Source organism: Cervus elaphus, chromosome 23 (assembly GCF_910594005.1).
Source record: "Cervus elaphus chromosome 23, mCerEla1.1, whole genome shotgun sequence".
Classification (NCBI taxonomy): domain Eukaryota; kingdom Metazoa; phylum Chordata; class Mammalia; order Artiodactyla; family Cervidae; genus Cervus; species Cervus elaphus.
The window spans coordinates 3,768,129-3,781,784 of NC_057837.1; the positions used below are offsets into that span (position 1 = coordinate 3,768,129).

The 13,656-nt window shown below is 40.4% G+C and overlaps 1 protein-coding gene across 1 annotated transcript in view; it reads left to right on the top strand.

Annotated features, from left to right (window-relative positions):
• The window catches only part of LOC122682202 (SLX4 interacting protein), a 206,562-nt gene that overhangs the window by 20,962 nt on the left and 171,944 nt on the right, over positions 1–13,656 (top strand).

Sequence of the window (13,656 nt, forward strand, 5' to 3'; positions counted from 1 at the left end):
TCATATGGTCATGGCAGTTTCTTGATTAAAGTCTTTTGTAAATGCCTTTGGGGCTAACTTGGTCCTTAATGTTAAAAATTATGATTCACATTGCATGCCCATGACATGATTTTTGATTATGACAGAGCAGGAAAAGAAAAGAGGCAGGCAGCCAGTGCTGCACCTGAGTGAACCCCAGGAGCTAGTCCTCCTGCCTCATTGCCCTCCTTTGTTTTCCTCTCATAAACATCTCTTCTTTATTTGTTGATTACTGGGTCTGAGACCTTTCCCTGTGAGGGAAGAGTCACCTGAGAGGGGAAAGAGAGGAGAATTGATAAATAGTGACTATGATTGACCCTCCCGGTTGTGCAGACAGGGGTCCTGCCTTCTAGCAACTACAGGTTCAGTCTCCCGAGAGGGACCACTGCATGAAGGATGCTTTCATATATGTGTACTCTTTAGGGCACGTTCTCTATGCTAGTGTTTCATTAAACAGAAATTCAAAGCATCAAATCACACGAATTCTAGTGGTTGTTAACCAGATCAGATACTATATAATATTGTAGTCATGTCTTACTTTTATTAAGTCAGTGCTCATTTAGATTTACAACATGTTTATAAATTTCATCACTTACAATTATTTCTAGTATTTGTATATTCTGTATGTAGTGTTTCTTTCTGTGAGAGATTATAAGGTGAATTTTCACTATTTGTCTGTCTAGAAATGTATTTGGTTTTCCTCTAGAGAATAAAGTTTGTTTAGAATTTCAAGTTGCACATCGTTTCTCCTCAGCACTTTCAAGGTATCTTCCCTTGTCTTCTGAAATCTCTTACTGCAAGTGAGAAATGTTTTAATTATCAGTTGATACTAAAAAGCCCCCTTAAAATATAGTGACTTGAAACTCAAGCTGTTTTACTCACTCTCAGGATTCTGGAGGTCGCCAGATAAAAACCAGGTCGGTTTTTCCGTTTGATGTTGACTGGGGCTGCAGTCATCTGGGGACTCAGGGCAGCTGGTGCGTCGAAGCTGACGACTCTCATGGCTGGCTGTGCTGGAATCTCACCTGGGCTGTTAGTGTGGCCCTTCATTTCTCATTCAGGTGGCTGCGCAGTATGGCTTGGGCATCTCCTAGCTTGGTGGCTGAGTTTTGAGGGATGGCGTCCCAGGGCAAGAGTTGCCGGAAGAAGGAAGTGTAATTCGTCCGATCCTTGAAGACCTGGGCTCAGAAGTCTCAGATGCATTTCCTCCACATTCAGTTGGTCAGAGCACTCAGAGGTCAGCTCCAGGGAAGATGCAGCTCTTGATGTGAGAAGCAGCTTGTGCTCACAGGGAGGGGAGCCTCTGAGGGTGCATCGGGTGGAGACCAGTCAGCTCAGAAATCTACTTGTGATTCCTTTCTCTGTTACCTTGCTTATCAGGCTATCTTGGTTCTCTGGTTACTTTTAAGATTTTATCTTTATCTTTGATAATCTACAGTTTCCCTGTGAAATCATGAGATATAGACTTATTTTTATTTATCTGGCTCAAGATGCAGTGTGCGTCTTCGTTTGGAAGAGTCAAGTCTTGCGTCAGTTTTGGGAAGTTTTGGCTTTTTTCTCTCCTAGTACTGCTCGTCTCTGTTCTCTCTTTTATTCTCAAAAAACCAAGATCATGGCATCCGGTCCCATCACTTCATGTCAAATAGATGGGGGAAGCAATGCAAATAGTGACAGACTTTATTTTCTTGGGCTCCAAAATCACTGTGAATGGTGACTGCAGCCTTGAGATTAAAAGATGTTTGCTGCTTGGAAGAAAAGCTATGACATACCTAGACAGGGTATTAAAAAGCAGAGACATTTCTTTCCCAATAAAGGTTTGTCTAGTCAAAGTTATGGTTTTTCCAGTAGTCATGTATGGATGTGAGAGCTGGACCATAAAGAAGGCTGAGTGCAAAAGAACTGATCATTTTGAACTGTGGTGTTGGAGAAGACTCTGGAGAGTCTCTTGGACAGCAAGGAGATCAAACCAGTCAATCCTAAAGGAAATCAACTGTGAATATTCATTGGAAGGACTGATGCTGTAGCTGAAGCTCCAATACTTTGGCCAACTGATGTGAAGAGGTGACTCATTAGAAAACACCCTGATGCTAGGAAAGATTGAAGGCAGGAGAAGGGGAAGACAGAGGATGAGATGGTTGGATGGCATCATCAACTCAATGGACATGAGTTTGAGCACACTCCTGGAGATGGTGAAGGACAGGGAATCCTGGCGTGCTGCAGTCCTTGCAAAGAATCAGACATGACTGAACCTCTGAAAGACAGTGATTCTTCTGGAACTCTTAAAACTTGTTGGATAGTCCTGTATAATTGTTTCTTATGTGCTGGAGGGTGATATTAACTCATCCAAGAGTGAACCCTTGCAGGCTCTCTACTCAGAAAAGGACTGGGCCTCTTGCAAAGCTTCGCCCAAACTGACTGTGATCCATTTGGGCAGACAGTCCTCATCAGGTGCGAAGCTTGGGCCCAGGCACCTGATTATGCCAGAGTTGGTCTGTTGATTTCCAAAGCAGGCACAATGCTGTGACGAGTTCTGCTACCAGATTGCTCAATCTCACAGCTGCACCAGGTGGCGCTAGTGGTAAAGAACCAGCCCGCTTGATCTCTGGGTTGGGAGGAAATCGCTACCCACTCCAGTATCCTTGCCTGGGAAACCCCATGGACAGAGGAGCCTGGCGGGCTGCAGTCCACAGGGTCGCAGAGAGTCACAACTTAGAGACTGAACAACAGCAACAGCAAAATATTTTTAGAAACTTTAAAAAAAAAGATACAAATGAGTGTATTTATAAAACTCAAACATACTCACAGACATAGACGTGTTTCCACTGTTACTTACTGTTTGAAATACATGGTGGGAAGACCTACAAGCCCGGCCCTGCATAGCCGTGGAGTGGTTTCAGGTTTACTTCTGCTGGAGCCATTGGTGCTGTGGTGGTTTTGGACCAGGTTTATGTTCATTTCAGGGCTTGGGATTCCACCACCTGTGGGCCGTCTGACTTTGTAGGCCACAACCAAGTGTGGCACGAGCCTTGTGCTTTCAGCCTTTTCAACTCTTATTCTCGCTCTTCTACCTTCCCCTCCCCTTTCTCAGAACCCTGGGTGGGGGCAGGCTTCCATGCTGCTTCCCTTGGCCAGGGAGCAGAGAGGTTTTTGCATTTTCATGAAGGCCACAGTTTATCAAGAGAAAGAAGGAAAAGCTCTCATGAATAGCTTTTATTCCAAGAAATTGTCGACAAACTTATCCACATGAACCAGAGTGTATTATATGAGATATCTCCAAATCGAGTATTTATTTCTATACTATTTCTGTTTCAGGCTTTGTATTATGTCTTAAGCTTGTATGAAGAGCTGAAAGTTGGAGTTCTCCATGACTCCTGATTTAACCGGAATCAGCTTATTCCCGACTCCTCTCTCTTCTTTTCCTACCCGCTTTGGGCATTAGGATGCCAGCTCTCAGCTATCCTGGCTTCCAGGTACTCTGACAACCAGGCTTGAACCTTTCAAAGGCATGATTATTTTTTTTTTCAGCTTGAGAGAATTATCATTGACATATAACCCTGTTAAATTTAAGGTGTACAGTGTGTTGGTTTGAGAAACATATAAATTGCAAAATGTTTATTTACCATAATGTTTGGTTAGCAAACATATCCTTCACATAATTACTGTTTTCTTGTTATGGTGACAACATTAGAGCTTTACTCTCAAATATATGGTACAGTGTTGTTAACTATAGTCACCAGGTTGTATATTAGATCCCTGGAACTTTGTTGTTTTTTAGTCACTAAGTCATGTCCTAGTCTATTGTGACCCCATGTACTGTAGCCTGCCAGGCTTCTCTGCATGGGATTTTCCATGCAAGCTTATCTTATAACTGAAAGTTTCTAGCCTTAAACCAATATCACCTCATTTACCCCACCCCCTCAACCTCTTGCAACCACCACTCTACCCTGTTTCTGTGAATTCAAAGTTTAAAGATTCCACATATAAGTGAAATCATACGGTATTTGTCTTTCTCTAAGTTACTGCACTTAGCATAATGTCCTCAGAGTCTATGTTGTTGCAAATGGCAGAATTTTCTTCTTCTCTATGGTTGAATAATATTCCACTGTATGCATATACATTTTCTTTATTCATTCGTGCGTGAATGGACATGTAGGCTGTTTCCATGTCTTCACTATTGTGAATAATGCTGCAGTGAACACAGGAGTGCAAATATCTCTTCAAGATAATGATTTTGTCAACATTGTTAGTAGGCTATACCCCAATACGAAATAGAAAGTTAAAAATAAATGTAGTAGTGATAAAAAAAAAAAAAAAAAAAACATAGCTATTTCATATCCTTCAGCTATAATCCCAGGAGTGGGATTGCTGGATCATATGGTAGTTTTATTTGAAAATTTTTGAGGAACCTCTATTTTCTCTAGTTGTATCACCAGTTTACATCCCCACCAGCCGTGTACCAGGGCTCCCTTTTCTCCACATTCTCACCAGCATTTGTCTTTTTTCATAATAGCTACAATAGCTTGTGTGGTTATAGCTCGTTGTGGTTTTTATTTGCCTTTCCAAAGGAAGGATATCGACTAATACTGTTAGGGATTTTTTATTTTTATTAGTCTTTTCAGAGAACCAACTTTTGGCTTTGATTTTTTTTTTTCTCCTGTAGGGTACTTGTTTTCTGTTTTACTGATTTATTTCTTACTTCCTTCCTTCTATATTCTTTGAGTAAATTTGTCCTTTTTCTAGCTTCTTAAGGTGGAAGTTTAAACCATTGATTTTGAACCTTTCTTTTTTTCTAATATATGCACTTAAAGCTACAAATTCCTAAGCACCTACTTCAGTTCAGTCGTTCAGTCGTGTCCAACTCTTTGTGACCCATGAACTGCAGCATGCCAGGCCTCCCTGTCCATCACCAACTCCCAGAGCTTGCTCAAACTCATGTCCATCGAGTCAGTGATGCCATCCAACCATCTCATCCTCTGTTGTCCCCTTCTCCTCCCACCTTCAATCTTTCCCAGCATCAGGGTCTTTTCCAGTGAGTTAGTTCTCTGCATCAGGTGGCCAAAGTATTGGAGTTTCAGCTTTAGCATCAGTCCTTCCAATGAACACCCAGGACTGATCTCCTTTAGGATGGACTGGTTGGATCTCCTTGCAATCCAAGGGACTCTAAAGAGTCTTCTCCAACACCACAGTTCAAAAGCATCAATTCGTTGGCGCTCAGCTTTCTTTATAGTCCAGCTCTCACATCCATACATGACTATTGGAAAAACCATAGCTTTGACTAGATGGACCTTTGTCAGCAAAGTAATGTCTCTGCTTTTTAATATGCTGTGTAGGTTGGTCATAGCTTTTCTTCTAAGGAGCAACCATCTTTTAATTTCATAGTTGCAGTCACCATCTGCAGTGATTTTGGAGCCCCCCAAAGTAAAGTCTGACACTGTTTCCACTGTTTCCCCATCTATTTGCCATGAAGTGATGGGATCGGATGCCATGATCTTCAGTTTTGAAAGTTGAATTTTAAGCCAACTTTTGCAATCTCCTCTGTCACTTTCATCAAGAGGCTCTTTAGTTCTTCTTCACTTTCTGCCATAAGGGTGGTGTCATCTGCATATCTGAGGTTACTGATATTTCTCCCAGCAATCTTGACTCCAGCTTGTGGTTCATCCAGCCCGGCATTTTGCATGATGTACTCTACATAGAAGTTGAATAAGCAGGGTGACAATATACAGCCTTGACGTACTCCTTTGCTGATTTGGAACCAATGTGTTGTTCCTGTCCAGTTTAACTGTTGCTTCTTCACCTGCATACAGATTTCTCAGAGGGCAGGTCAGGTGGTTTGGTATTCCCATCTCTTTCAGAATTTTTCACAGTTGGTTGTGATCCACACAGTCAAAGGCTTTGGCGTAGCTAATAAAGCAGAAGTAGATGTTTTTCTGGAAGTCTCTTGCTTTTTCGATGGTTCAGTTGATGTTGGCAATTTTATCTCTGGTTCCTCTGCCTTTTCTAAATCCAGCTTGCACATTTGGAAGTTCATGGTACATGTACTGTTGAAGCCTGGCTTGGAGAATTTTGAGCATTGCTTTGCTAGCATGTGAGATGAGTGCAGTTGTGCAGTATTTTGAACATTCTTTGGTACTGTCTTTCTTTGGGATTGGAATGAAAACTGACCTTTTCCAGTCCTGTGGCCACTGCTGAGTTTTACAGATTTCCTGGCATATTGAGTGCAGTACTTTCACAGCATCGTCTTTAGGATTTGAAATAGCTCAACTGGAATTCCATCACCTCCACTAGCTTTGTTCTTAATGATGGTTCCTAAGGCTCACTTGACTTCAAACTCCAGGATGTCTGGCTCAAGGTGAGTGATCACACCTTCATGGTCATGTGGGTCATGAAGATATTTTTTGTACATTTCTTCTGTGTATTCTTGCCACCTGTTCTTAATATCTTCTGCTTCTGTTAGGTCCACACCAGTTCTGTCCTTTATTGTGCCCATCTTTGCATGAAATGTTCCCTTGGTATCTCTTAATTTTCTTGAAGAGATCTCTAGTCTTTTCCATTCTGTTGTTTTCCTCTATTTCTTTGCATTGATCACTGAGGAAGACTTTCTTATCTCTCCTTGCTATTCTTTGGAACTCTGCATTCAAATGGGTATATCTTTCCTTTTCTCTTTTGCCTTTTGCTTCTCTTCTTTTCTCAACTATTTGTGAGGCCTCTTCAGACAACCGTTTTGCCTTTTTGCATCTCTTTTTCTTGGGGATGGTCTTCATCCCTGCCTCCTGTACAATGGCATGAACCTCTGTCCATAGTCCTTCAGGGACTCAGTCTGTCAGGTCTAATCCCTTAAATCTATTTCTCACTTCCATTTGTTAAGCACCTGCTTCCATCTGTTTGTCAAGCACGTACTTATTTGTATCCTTTTGCTTTAATAAAGATGCAGTTCAAGTAGAAATTTTGCTTTGATTCATACCAAAATATTTTCTAATTTTCATATTGTTTCATTTGATTATTGGGTTATTCAGGTGTGTAGTTTCTAAGTATTTGGAAATTTTTCAAAACTCATTTAGTTATGGATGTTTTGCATAATCCCTCTATTTTGGTTAATATTCTATAAACACTTGAATAATCTGATGGTTGTTATGTACATTAAACTATGTATCTGACTCATGTCAAGTTTGTTAAATGTGTTGTATAAATTTGCTATGTGTTTACTGTATTTTGTCTACTTGTTTAATCAGTTGAAAGTGCTGTGTTAAAATTTCCAACTATGATTTTAGATTTGTATATTTGTCCTTTTGTTGATATTTGCTTTGTATATCTTGAGGGCTTCCCTGGTGACTCAGTGGTAAAGAATCCACCTGCCAGTGCAGGAGATATGGGTTTGATCCCTGGGTGAGGAAGATCCCTGGAGAAGGAAATGGCAACCCACTCCAGTATTCTTGCCTGGAGAATCCCATGGACCAGGAGCCTGGTGGGCTATAGTCCATGGGGCCACAAAGAGTTGGACACAACTTAACAACTAAACAACAACATTATCTTGGGGCTGTATTAATAGATATATACAAATTTGTCATTGTTTTTTCTGTTGAATAGAATCTTTAATCAATATGAAATATCTCTTTTTTATTTCTAGTCATAGTTACCCTAGAGTCTACTTGTCTGATATTAGAATTTGGTATTCTCCAACCAAATAGCTGGGACCCCACTGGATTCCTGAAGACCAGTAGTCATTCATTGCCACCCATGTAAGGAAAGTTTTTAATCAGCATTTTCTTGTCTGTTCTTAATTATGAATGGACAAAAGATACCACCATAGATTTAAGGATAACTTGAGAAACAGAATTCCAAAGAATAGCAAGGAGAGATAAGAAAGGCTTACTCAGCGATCAGTGCAAAGAAATAGAGGAAAACAATAGAATGGGAAAGACTAGAGATCTCTTCAAGAAAATTAGAGATACCAAGGGAACATTTCATGCAAAGACGGGCTCAGTAAAGGACAGAACTGGTATGGACCTAACAGAAGCAGAAGATATTAAGAACAGGTGGCAAGAATACACAGAAACTGTACAAAAAAGATCTTCACGACCCAGATACTCATGAAGGTTTGATCACTTACACTCACCTAGAGCCGGGCATCCTGGAATGTGAAGTCAGGTGGGCCTTAGGAAGCATCACTACGAACAAAGCTAGTGGAGGTGATGGAATTCCAGTTGAGCTATTTCAAGTCCTAAAAGATGATGCTGTGAAAGTATTGTACTCAGTATGTCAGCAAATTTGAAAAACTCAGCAGTGGCCACAGGACTGGAAAAGGTCAGTTTTCATTCCAATCCCAAAGAAAGGTAATGCCAAAGAATGCTCAAAATACTGCACAATTGCACTCATCTCACATGCTAGTAAAGTAATGCTCAAAATTCTCCAAGCCAGGCTTCAGCAATACATGAACTGTGAACTTCCAGATGTTCAAGCTGATTTTAGAACAGGCAGAGGAACCAGAAATAAAATTGCCAGCATCTGCTGAACCATCAAAAAAGCAAGAGAGTTCCAAAAAAAAAAAATCTCTTTCTGCTTTATTGACTATGCCAAAGCCTTTGACTGTGTGGATCACAATAAACTGTGGAAAGTTCTGAAAGGGATGGGAATACCAGACCACCTAACCTGCCTCTTGAGAAACCTGTATGCAGGTAAGAAAGCAATAGTTAGAACCAGACATGGAACTACAGACTGGTTCCAAATCGGGAAAGGAGTACGTCAAGGCTGTATATTGTCACCCTGCTTATTTAACTTATATGCAGAGTACGTTATGAGAAATGCTGGGCTGGAAGAAGCACAAGCTGGAATCAAGATTGCTGGGAGAAATATCAGTAACCTCAGATATGGAGATGACACCACCCTTATGGCAGAAAGTGAAGAAGAACTAAAGAGCCTCTTGATGAAAGTGAAAGAGGAGAGTGAAAAAGTTGGCTTAAAGCTCAACATTCAGAAAACAAAGATCGTGGCATCTGATCCCATCACTTCATGGCAAATAGATGGGGGAACAGTGGAAACAGTGGCTGACTTTATTTGTTTGGGCTCCAAAATCACTGCAGATGGTGGTTGCAACCATGATATTAAAAGACGCTTGCTCCTTAGAAGGAAAGTTATGACAAACCTAGACAGCATGTTAAAAAGCAGAGACATTAGTTTGCCAACAAAGGTTTGTCTAGTCAAGGCTGTGGTTTTTCCAGTAGTCATGTATGGATGTGAGAGTTGGACTGTGAAGAAAGCTGAATGCTGAAGAATTGATGGTTTTGAACTGTGGTGTTGGAGAAGACTCTTGAGAGTGCCTTGGACTGCAAGGAGATCCAACCAGTCCATCCGAAAGGAGATCAATATTGGGTGTTCATTGGAAGGACTGGTGCTGAAGCTGAAACTCCAATACTTTGGCCACCTGATGTGGAGAGCTGACTCATTTGAAAAGACCCTGGTGCTGGGAAAGAGTAGGGGCAGGAGGAGAAGGGGACTGCAGAGGATGAGATGGTTGGATGGATCACCGACTCAATGGACATGAGTTTGGATAAACTCTGGGAGTTGGTGATGGACAGGGAGGGCTGGCGTGCTGCGGTTCATGGGGTCGCAGAGAGTCGGACATGACTAAGCGACTGAACTGAACTGAGAAAGAAAGGGAAAAAAATCAAATGAACAAACTTGGAGGGGCAGGCTGATTCTAGTGAGTAAGAAAAGACTCTGAAAAACTTTATAATTAGTATCTTTTGAGCAAAGAAGGAGACTGTTATAACCATTTAACAAGTTCTAGCAGAAAGCATGTTATGAATAAGGAAAAGTCCCCCAAAAAGGAAAGAGCACTTGTAAATTGAAAATATAACAGAAAAACATATCTAGTAGCATACAGGACAATAGATAAGAAATATCTCCCCCAAAAATAGAACGTATAGTAGAACAACAAGTAGATAATAGATAAAAAAATAGGAATATATCATGAGGACTTTTTTGGTGGTCCAGTGGTGAAAACTCTGAGCTCCCACTGAATGGAGCATGGTTTGATCCCCTGGTCAGGAAATTAAGATCCCACATGCCATGTGGCCAAAACAACAACAACAAAACGGAGGATAGTGCAAAAACATTAAAAATTAGAGGAAGGTACAGTTTAGAATGAAAAAATTGGCATTCTGGAAAGGAAAACAAAAAAAAAAATGATGGCAAAGAAAATTATGAGGAAATAATACAATAAAATTACTAGAAATGATGGCACAAAGTTACTGTTTGAAAGTTCTGTGAGTGGACACCTAAAAAGGCAATGAAAACAAGTAGTACTTATGCATATTGTGCTATAATTTCCTAACACTGGGAATTCAGAGAAGATCCTGAAAGAAAAACAGGTCACATGCCGAAGACGGATTCTGAGAAGCCTCCTCAGCAGCTGGCTTGGGACAGTGGGGCAGGGGCTTTGATATTCTGAAGATGATGGCTTCCAACCCTGAACCCTTCCCTCAGCCCTGCTGTAAATCACATGGTCAGCTTCAACAGAAGTGTTTTCAGACATGCAAAGACTAACAGGAAAAGTCCTAGTGTACTCTAGTTTACGAAGGATGTGTTTTTCCCAAATGAGGGGGTGAACAGAGAAAGAGTAAGAGATGGGATCCAGGATATAGGGAATCTTAACAGGTGAGGGTCTCAGCAAATCCCATGATGGTCAGCTGTGTCTTATGCTTGGAAAGTAACGTTTAGAAAAGGACAGATGGTTCCATGGACAATATCCCCAACCAAAAGTGAAATCAATAAAATACCACATGTATTTAGATGTATCGAGAGGAGTTTTTGTAGGCCATCAGAGAGTGTGGAAATGATTTAGTGCTAGAAATATGGGAAACTAAACAAAAGGAAAGTGACATAACCCTTCATTCTAAGCAAGCAAAAGACTATGCAAGATAGAAAAGTAAGCATAGTATGCTACATTCCTCAGCTTTGGACATTTCCTTTGTTGTCATCTCCAAATTTTGGAAGGCTGGCAAAGGAGATGTGTGAGAGGGTGCGTTGTAAGCATTGTGTTTTCATTTTCCACAGATAGTGTTTGCATTTGAAATAATAAGAGGTTATAGTATAAACAAAATATCTAGAACTATTTAGTAAATACCAGATGAAATGTCTAAAAGTTTTCAGTGTGGTTGCCCCTAGTGAGTGAGAGTTGGGATGGGGGTGGAGGCAGGATGGGGCAGAAGAGGCCTCTTTTTTATATTTCATTTTAATCTGTGTATATAAATTGCTATGATAATCAAATGAATAAATGTAAGTTAAAAAGAATTAACCTATGCAGATTTTCATATTGATGCATTTACTTTTGACACTTAGGGTTGAAAAATACCTGGATAGAATATGATTTCCAAAGTAACAGAAAACCAAATGAACACCAGTTTGCCACTTGCACCTCAGGTGTTTATTCTTACTCCAAATAGTATTAATTATCCATGCAAACCAATTATTCTTATTTAAATGAAGAAAGGTCTTCTGACCTTGCTTTGAGGAAGAGGGCTTTTTTTTTTTTTTTTCCCAAAAAAAACTTTTGTGACCCTGGCCTTGATCTTTCTCATGACTGCTACCTAGGCTAGAATTCCAGGAAATGGCAGCAGTGTATGAGATGAAAAAGTCCTTGGAACCCCCAGCTTTCAGGATCTCTTGACTTCTGGTAGCTCAGGGCAGGAAGATGTGTCCTAAACTGCAGTGAAGGCTTTCTTAGCTGAGAATAGTGGTGGCAGCAGACGCATGTCTTCCTGGGGCTCTTCAGTGATCCTAATTCTAGCTCTGCAGCCTCCCCATTATTTTAGAAGTTCCATAATTATGATTTCGTTAGAGAACCAGGGGTCAGCAAATTACATCTGGCACAGAGGAGCTGCCTGTTTTTATAAATAAAGTTTTACTGAAACACGGACCCTCCCTTAAAAGCACCCTTGCTGATTTTATGCTATAATGGCAGAATTGAATAGTTGTAACAAGAGCCTTATTGGTGTAGAGTCTGAAACATTTATGTATTATATAAGCTGATTTAAGTGTGTAAATATATCTCTCAAAGCACATCTCAGTTCCTGCCAGCCAGGTTTTAGAAGCTCAGTATTCACACATGGGTAGTGGTAGCACCTGAATTGGACCACTCGGATCTGAATCAGTGCATCCTTCTGTAGTCCTGCTTCTTGTATCTTGTCAGAGTAGGCTTTCAGTGAAGATACCTTGAGTTAAACTGGCTGCAAGGGCTGGGTAAGTTAGGAATGTCAGGGCAACACCATTTCCTTTGCAAGTGGAAGCAAAAAATAGACATGGACATATAATGTATTCAGAGTTTATTAAAATAAATTTAAATAATAAATTGCTGTTGAAAGTGTCAAATCAATATTCATGGCATCTACCTCTGAAAAGTTTATGGATCCATTCCACTACAGGTGTTTAAAAAAACTTATGTAGTGTCATCAGGTTTCATTCCCATGCAGTTATAATTACAATCTTATTTAAAGTTTTCAGCTTTGGTTCCAGCAGAGCAGTACTGTGAAAGGTTCCTACTTCATTGTCTGTTTCTGTTTGTAGATCATTTCCTCTGCTTCCTGCATCTGTTTTCTTGGATTAGTTAGGTATTACACCAAAGTCTAAAATTCTTTGGCTACAAAGCTTGCTCTGCTGTTTCCCCTCCCTGTAGCCCACTTTATTGTGGGTGGGAAAATTTTTGTTGGGAGGGTTTGATTAATTAGAAGGGATTCCTGGCTTCCCTAGCATCAGCAGCCTGGGAAGATTAGAGCCTGGCTTAGTGACAGGCCAATCTGTATTGAAGGAAAAACTCCGACCAGCCAGATTTCCCTGGAATGTGGATCTGGCTTTGTCTTCTTCCACAGGGAGTGTGTAATGACCGCCTCCTCCTCCTTCCCATCCCCTCCAGGAGACCCGAAGCTTTTACTTTTGTTGATAGTTGTCTACTTTTTATTTGGCAGACAGGGGCGGGGAGAGCAGGGGTGTGGTGTGTTAGACTTATGGTTTAGGAAGGCTGAGTTATTTTCTAAAAGTAACAGATTTAAGATTTTATTAATGTTGGCACAGAGAGGAGAGATTTTTACGTTTAAAAAAGTCTCCTTGCATCTTTACTATCAATGTTTTTCTTTTCACTCCTTTGTAGCAATTATAGTTTTATGTTCCCCTCTAAATTTCAATTAACCTTTATCTCTGCATTCCTAAGAAAAACTGCCAAAAGAGAAATATGTCCAAGAATTGACAGTAGTTTTCTCTTTATAGTAAAAGTGAAGAGCAACTCTTTGAACTTTCAGAGAAAGTTTATGAATAGCAAATAGCAAATGGGCTTTTGTCTTGCTGGTTTGCCTCAGTGAGTAACATAAATCCTGTGTCCTAGGTTTTTCAGTTTAAGGGAGTACAGTACTTTGTCATCAGTACTCAATTTAGAAAAAGTTACACTGATTTTATGTATTGAAAAAAGATTTATGCAAATATTTTCATACTGTTTGAGTTCTAGTTAATGACTGTTAAGTTTTAAGAAAGAATAAAACTGATGTGTTGTAACAAAATAAGTCACAGAAGTTTTCCAATGGTTACTCCCCGCCCCCCCCCCCCCCCCCCCCCCCCGCCAGTATTTATTTATTTATTTGGCTGCACTAGATC